Below are 7,666 nucleotides of genomic sequence, written 5' to 3' on the forward strand. Positions count from 1 at the left end.
AGCAAAGGAGGGGTGACACAACCAAGCCTGAAGTGATGCTCTCTAACTGGCAAACAGAGAATTCAACAATGATCCCCTACTCTGGGGTATTTTCTTTTATGTTTTCTGCTCCTGCAGGATATGAAGCTAATGCAATGGTGCTGCAGTGCTTGGACAGGCCATAGGATGCTCACACTGGGAACAGATTTTGTGTAAATATGAGACTGGAAATAAATGTCATTGATTTGTCTTCTGATTTTTCATCTCATGGCAATACTGCCATCTGCTAATCAGATGGTCCCATATCAGACACTGCTGTGTCACCAGTCTGGGCTCATCCCCAGCAAATCTCTCAGCAGTCATGCCACATTGTGGCAAAGTCAGACCATTTCACCTTGATAGCCACTCTGTGTCTGCTATCAAATATTAAAAGCATTTCCTTGCTGTCTTCAAAGGGAATCACAGCATTATTGAAACAAACTGTTTGGGACCTCAGCTTTAGTTCTGCACTAATGAAATTCTGTCAGACAGTGACAGCTCCTGTAAATCTCTGAGACCAGTTAAGCCCTCACTCACAGATTTTTCCATGGCACAATCTGGCCCTGTGAGCACACTGAGTAAGTCAACCTTTATTAAGGAAACCAATGCTTTCAACCAAAATTATGTTCCCTGCCAGGAGAGTGACGTCATTACTAATACAGGTATTAGGATTCTGCTGAGCTGGCACCGTAAATGGAGTTCAAATTCTGAGAAGCTTTTCTGAGATCTCTTTTGAAAACCTCAGAACTTGAATATAATAACTTCAATATTTTGCTCAGCTTCTAAAGCTCAATGAGCCTGATAGCATCAGCACCAGTGGTCTGCATGGCACATTACTTCACTAGATGTATTTAGGATTAAATACAAATTGTATGTTTCTTTCATCTTCTTTGTGGGTTTCTGATAAGCCTATAGAAACCTCAACCAGGATTTAAATATGGGGTAGAAAAAACAGAATAAATATAAGACATCTGGCTCTCCAAGCAATGTATTATAAAGAGTTGCTTAAACAAGGAATTTCACTCCACTCATGCTTCTTTAATGAGGAGCTGAGCCATTTACAAGAATGTGATTCCTTTACAGCCCTGATCCAACGTAGCTGAAAATGTTTTGAAAGCCCACATCTAAGGACTGCAAAACAGTACAGCCTATTTGCAGGCATGTTTCAGAAAAAGGTCTTGTGACTGCGTGTGTAGAGCCCTGCACATATCAGGATCCCATTTAAGTCAATGAGATTCCACCAGGGCATGAGGACCACTGAGCAGAACAGTTTGCTGAATTGGATTCTCAGAATCTGAGCCAAAGTTGAAAGATTCCCCTTGATTTCCATGGGCTTTAGATCTGGCCCTAAGTCAGGGGTGGGCAAACTTTTTGGCTTGAGGGCCATATTTGGGTATGGAAATTGTGTGATGGGCCATGAATGCTCACAAAATTGGGGGGTTGGGTGTGGGACGGGGTGAGGGCTCCGGCTGGGGGTGTGGGCTCTGGGGTGGGGCCAGAAATGAGGAGTTCAGGATGTGGGACAGGGCTCCAGGCTGGGGCAGGAGTGTGGGTGGGGTGGTGAGGGCTCTGGTTGGGGAATGTGGGCTCTGGGGCGCAGAAGGATGGGACTGAGGGGTTCAGAGGGTGGGAGGGGGATCAGGGCTGGGGCAAGGGGGTGAGGTGTGAGAGGGGGTCGAGATGCAGGCTCCGGGCGGTGCTTACTTCAAGCAGCTTCCAGAGAAGGCAGCGGCATGTCCCCCTTCTGGCACCTCTGCGGAGGCACAGCCAGGCGGCTCTGTGTGCTGCTCCATCTGCAGTTGCCACCCCTGCAGCTCCCATTGGCCCCATTTTCTGGCCAATGGGAGCTGCAGGAGTGATGCTTGGGGCAGCATGCGGAACTCCCTGGCTGCCCGTATGCTTAGGAGCCGGAGGGGGGACATGCCGCTGCTTCTGGGAGCGGTGCAGAGCCACAGAATGCGCAGAGCGGGACAAGCCCCTGGCCCCACTCCCTGGCAGGATCGAGGGCCAGATTAAAACACCTGAAGGGCCGGATGCAGCCCCCAGGAAGTAGTTTGCCCACCCCTGCCCTAAGTACAGATGCAGTTCAGCATTAGTTATTATTTAGAACAAAGCTTATCCTTAAAAATAACCTTTTCTAATCTTAAAATCAGGCAAATCTTCAATGAGAGCCAATGCGTGAATAACAAACTACTCTGAAACTATTAGGCGTTGAATGTCATGCCATGTATCAGTTGCAAGATCACTCTGCATAGATTTGAAATAAGGTCACAAATCTGAGCTATGACCTTGATGGTGAGTAGCATCAATGATCTTCATGTAGGTAATATACAGGCAAACAAAGATACAATTGTCTGTAGATTTGATAGAATTGTATTCATTTAGGAGTGGAAGATCATGTAATTCAGTAATCATTAAAAAAGTAAATGCTCATTGTCACTAGGTGATAATGATTTCCATACAGGTGAAACACATGTAAACAAACTGGGCCTTTTAGATTAGCTAGAATTTTATGAATTTACAAAGAGAACCTCCCGGTTGGGGGAATTATGTTTAAAAATGTAACTTACTTATACAGAAGCTTCCTTGGACGTATATCTTTAATTCTATATTTTGGAACTTAACAGCTCATTCAAAAGTCACAGCCATAGGTCTTTGTACAGTAAACTCTATAATTATGTCACCTATGCTTCCTTCTTTGTGCATTTGTTCAAGTTTGTTGATTCATCATTAGTTTATATTTTTGTTCAATAAATTAAACAGTTGGTTGGGACTTATGACTGAAAAGCACTATGTAAGAGGAAAAAGCAGTATTAAAATGTACGCAAATTTAGACAAGGAAAAAGCATTTCTGGTGGGGGGCAAATAAAGGTGACACAGCATGAACTGCTTTCTCTCCTCTTTCCCACTAATACTGTGCAAAGCTTACTATACAATCCCACTTTGATATGAACAGGTTTTGAGAAATTAATTAAGATACTGAGGATCTCACGGAGAAATACTTGGCCTTTAAGGTTAATAGCAATGAGAAGTGCTACCTTTGGCTTTAAAACAAACTTTCGTATTAAGGGGGAGAGGGAATGACTTACAAATCTTTTTATTGTTGTTTTACTGACTACAATATTTCAGCATTCACAAGAATACTTTTATTAATAGTACAAGATGCTTGATTGATTGAAGAAAGGTGTATTTACAATGACACTCCCCTTTAAATCCACATGAAGCCTTGGGCACACACAGGCCAGGTTTTAACTCACCCCAGAGTTCTTTCCTAGCTAACAATGCTCACAGTTGTGATATTCCACTGCAAGGCGAACACATCACTCTGCAGTAGAGCTGGTCTAAATCTTGGCCTACTCTTGAATTCCAGCCTGACAGCCAGGCCTCACACCCTGGACATTGGAATCTGGAGTCTCCTTCTTTCTTCTCCTATGTCCAGACTTGGGCGGGCAAGCTGGCTAACTAACCTCTCTAGTTAGTGGGGTGATTGCTTGGCTGGCGGATCTGACTTCTCTTGATGCCCGATGTCTATGGTAGCTGAGACTTTGGGGGATAGCTAGCTGGGTTGGGGACACTCCCTGTGAAGTTGGGTGTTTCTTGGGTTCCTGCTGCTGGGAAGTAAAATCTTTCTCCAAACATTGGTTTGGCCTGTCTGTATATGTCAGGATGGCTCTAACCACGTTTGTGAAGGCTATTGCGGAGATGGGGTTGGCTGTTCCAGGTTTGTCAGTCGAGCTTCTAGCCCAACAACTTCTCCTCCTCTTCCCTGCCCCAGGTTCCAGTGGCCACCAGTTTCATTTTCCCAGTCACTGCCCCTGTGCTATTATTTGCCTGAAAGAGGAGCTCCTGATCACAAGCTCCCAAAATGGCACAGGAGCCAATTATGCTTTTATCACTATTTATATGACTGTGGTGCCTGGAGGGCTCAAACAGGGAGTAGCCTCCCCCACCCAAGTGTCAGGTGTTGTACACATATACTGTATAATTAAAAAGACAGTTTCTTCTTTAAAAAGTTTTCACCCACAAAGAATTTACATCTTAGCATAGAGTGTAACTAACAAACAAACAGGGAGGAGAACAAGTAGCAGCAAAACAACCATGTTTATTCAAATAAGCGGTGACTGGAGGGAATGAGCCACCCTGAGCCTGGCTGGGCAGACCTTATGAGCGTAAAAGGAGGTGTCAATGACTGAGACAATGGAGGGAAGGGAGAGGGTCTTAGAGCAGAAGAGAAGTCATGGCCATTGAGAGACTGGAAATCACAGAAGGACTGGAAGAGGGGGTAGATGAGCAATGTTGAAGGAGGCAGGGTGGAGGTCAGACAGAGAATTCAGCAATGAAGAGTGGGAGACCTGATCCAGGGTTGCAGATTAAACAAGGAGGGGAAGGTAATGAGACAAGGTGCTAGGGGACCAGATGCAAATTTTATTTGTAAAACTTCTGAATTATACAATTTCCTCCCTTTATATGACCTTTGAAAGTACAGAAAATCTCCATTTTTGCTCCCTTGACAGGAAAGTGTATGTGTATCAACAGGAAAAGCCAGAATCAACACAAATATATTATGTGGAGAAAAGCAAAATACAGGCAAAATGGGTCCTGATTCTTGTTTTCAGACAGCGATTCTACAAAGTATAGTGACTACAGACCTACACAAAATTCTCAAATATGCAATACTCTTAATTTTTTTCTTTTGTGATTGGAGGATTTTGCTGTGTATCACCACAGTCATTGATGTGTCAATGAACTTATGATTGTCTCCCTTTGCCCTGTAGTTATGCCCCTATATTAGACTGACAAAAGATCAAAAGTGAGCAAACTTAGTCTTGGAATTAAGACTGTCAGCTGATTTATCTTAACTCACTCCGCAATGCCTAGCTATTGTACAGATCTCAGCATCTAGTTACAGTTAAGACAAGTTATTAAAAACAGTGCCAGTTGGTTTCTGAATTTCCTTGGGTTAGGCAGTTTCAGACTCTTAACAGAACTGTCAAGTCATTTGATTCTAATTTAGATTTCCGTTGTTTATATTTATAATAGTCTTTAGAAAGCTTTATCAAAAGAAACAACTTCTTAGCATCTGGAGGCAACCCATGGAGAAGTGATAAATATCCTAACTCCAAGCTAGTTCACTGTGGGGCTGGGAGTGAGATTGGTCAGACTAGAGGAAATGTGCATTAGACATGATAAACAGAATCTGCAGTAACCAAACTTCTGGCTCTGTCCCACCCCTCTTCTATTCTTTTGGTGGAGATCCTTTCTCTTATTGCAGTTTCAAAGGAAGGACATGAAAGTCAGCTAACAAACTGCTTCTTTTTGTTTTACTTTTCTCCCCAAAGCCTGCAGTGCCTCTCATAACATACATGCTAGCATTTTTTTGTGCTGCATCGCTGTAGAAAATCACTTTGGGGCAGACTGCCATGGTTACTTGCAGTGAGTACTACCTTACTCCACAAGGGAATAAGCAATGAGTTTCATCATGAAGTAAAGTTCTAATGAGTGCATAAGTAAGGCAGCAGAATGTGGCCCTTCATCATTCATTGCAGTGAGAAAGAAATATAATAATAACCATGAAGGAAAATATCCTCAAGTAACCATCACAAACACAGGCAGAAACTTCTGAACACTAAAAGCTCCTATTATCTCATTCTAATAGGAGAGGCCAGCTAGCATTTGTTGTTATTCACATGCCTGTTGTGCATGTAATTTTTAATCTTATAATACGGACAATTTGTGGTCTCTGAACGTACAGCAGGTGTTGTGCTTCAGGGCTTACACAAAATGGTGCTATCTGGGTTAATGCCAGTATCAAAAATACCATTTCACTTTAAAATAATTATAGTGTTTTGTAAGAAAAAAACACATAAGAGTTTGCACATAAGAGTTTGCAGAGAAAATACTCCCTGTGCTGAAATAAGATAAAAAGCACCTTTGTCTGAACACTCTGCTGATTTAGTGTTTGGTTAATAAACAGGGGGAGGTAAACCTGGGCTTCTTCCTGATCAGAGAAAACACTGTAGACCAGGGGTCGGCAACCTTTGGCACGCGGCTTACCAGGGTAAGCACCCTGGCAGGCCGGGCAGGTTTGTTTAACTGCTGCGTTTGCAGGTTTGGCCAATTGCAGCTTCCACTGGTCACAGTCCCTTGGCCCACGCCGCTTCCTGCCGCCCCCATTGGCCTGGAGCGGCGAACTGCAGACAGTGGGAGCCGTGATCGGCCAAACCTGCCGACACGGTAGGTAAACAAACCAGCCCAGCCCACCAGGTGCTTATCCTGGTGAGCCACGTGCCAAAAGTTGCCAATCCCTGCTGTATCTATTGGGTTTCCGGGAAGTGGGCGGGCAAGGATCCCCCCCCCCAGCCTAAGGGGAGGACCCACAGGACCACAGAACCCACTGATTACGCGGGACAACTAATAAAAGAACAGGGACAGGAGTGCGGTGAAAGGGTCATAAGAAGGGAACCTGATGGGGACACCGAGCAGAGAACCCCGGACAGCGCCCACTGCTCCTTGAAGGCGTCAAGGGAGCCAGCGGACGCTGCCCAAAGGAACTCCGCCCAGATTCGTGAATGGACCATGGAGCGGAAACAAGCCCCACAGTCACCGGAGTCTCCATCGGCCAACTTCTTCTCCCTGGTCGTGTAGATGGCCTTTTTAGCCAGGGCGAGGAGGAGGTTGACCAGGAGGTCCCGGGACTTCGTGGGACCACGACAGAGAGGAATCAAAAGCAATCAACACACTAGGTCCTGTTATACCAGGGGTCAGCAACCTTTCAGAAGTGGTGTGCTGAGTCTTCATTTTATTCACTCTAATTTAAGGTTTCGCGTGCCAGTAATACATTTGAACGTTTTTAGAAGGTGTCTTTCTCTAAGTCTATAATATATAACTAAACTATTGTTGTATGTAAAGTAAATAAGGTTTTTAAAATGTTTAAGAAGCTTCATTTAAAATTAAATTAAAATGCAGAGCCCCCCGGACTGGTGGCCAGGACCTGGGCAGTGTGAATGTCACTGAAAATCAGCTTGCATGCCGCTTTCGGCACATGTGCCATAGGTTGCCTACCCCTGTGTTATACTAAAGAAGGAACCATGTTTAAAATGACATTAAAACACAATTCAAGTATGGCTCCCAGAGAACTGTTTTCTAACACAGTTTAACTGGGTGGTGTGCACAGAATCAAACATTATTAAAACAATATTCAAAACCCAAGTTCACCACTAGTCAATATGGAACTAACAATTCAGCATGATAGCTTGAGGTGCTGCACTGATGGAGGTGCCATCCTTCTGATCAGATATAAATAGGAGGCTGTGTCCATCTGTGGACAATAAAGATCCCTCAGCGTTTGTGCAAGAATAAGGGGGTTCTAGCCATGGTTAAGTTGTAGTTTGGATAGGTACTTTTCTATATCGTTATGGAATATAGGATTTTTCACTTCCTATCCATCTATCCTGTAACTCAGATGCTACACTGAAGTGGGTTATAGCCCATGAACGCTTATGCCTAATTAAATTGGTTAGTCTCTAAGGTACCACAAGGACTCCTGGTTGTTTCTGCTCCAGAAGTGGCTGCATTTCAAAAGATGGGTGAGTGAAGTGATTCATGACCATATGCCTTTTGTACAACACCTTGGGATCCTCTTGAATGA

This window comes from Gopherus evgoodei, chromosome 1, assembly GCF_007399415.2.
Source record: "Gopherus evgoodei ecotype Sinaloan lineage chromosome 1, rGopEvg1_v1.p, whole genome shotgun sequence".
NCBI lineage: Eukaryota > Metazoa > Chordata > Testudines > Testudinidae > Gopherus > Gopherus evgoodei.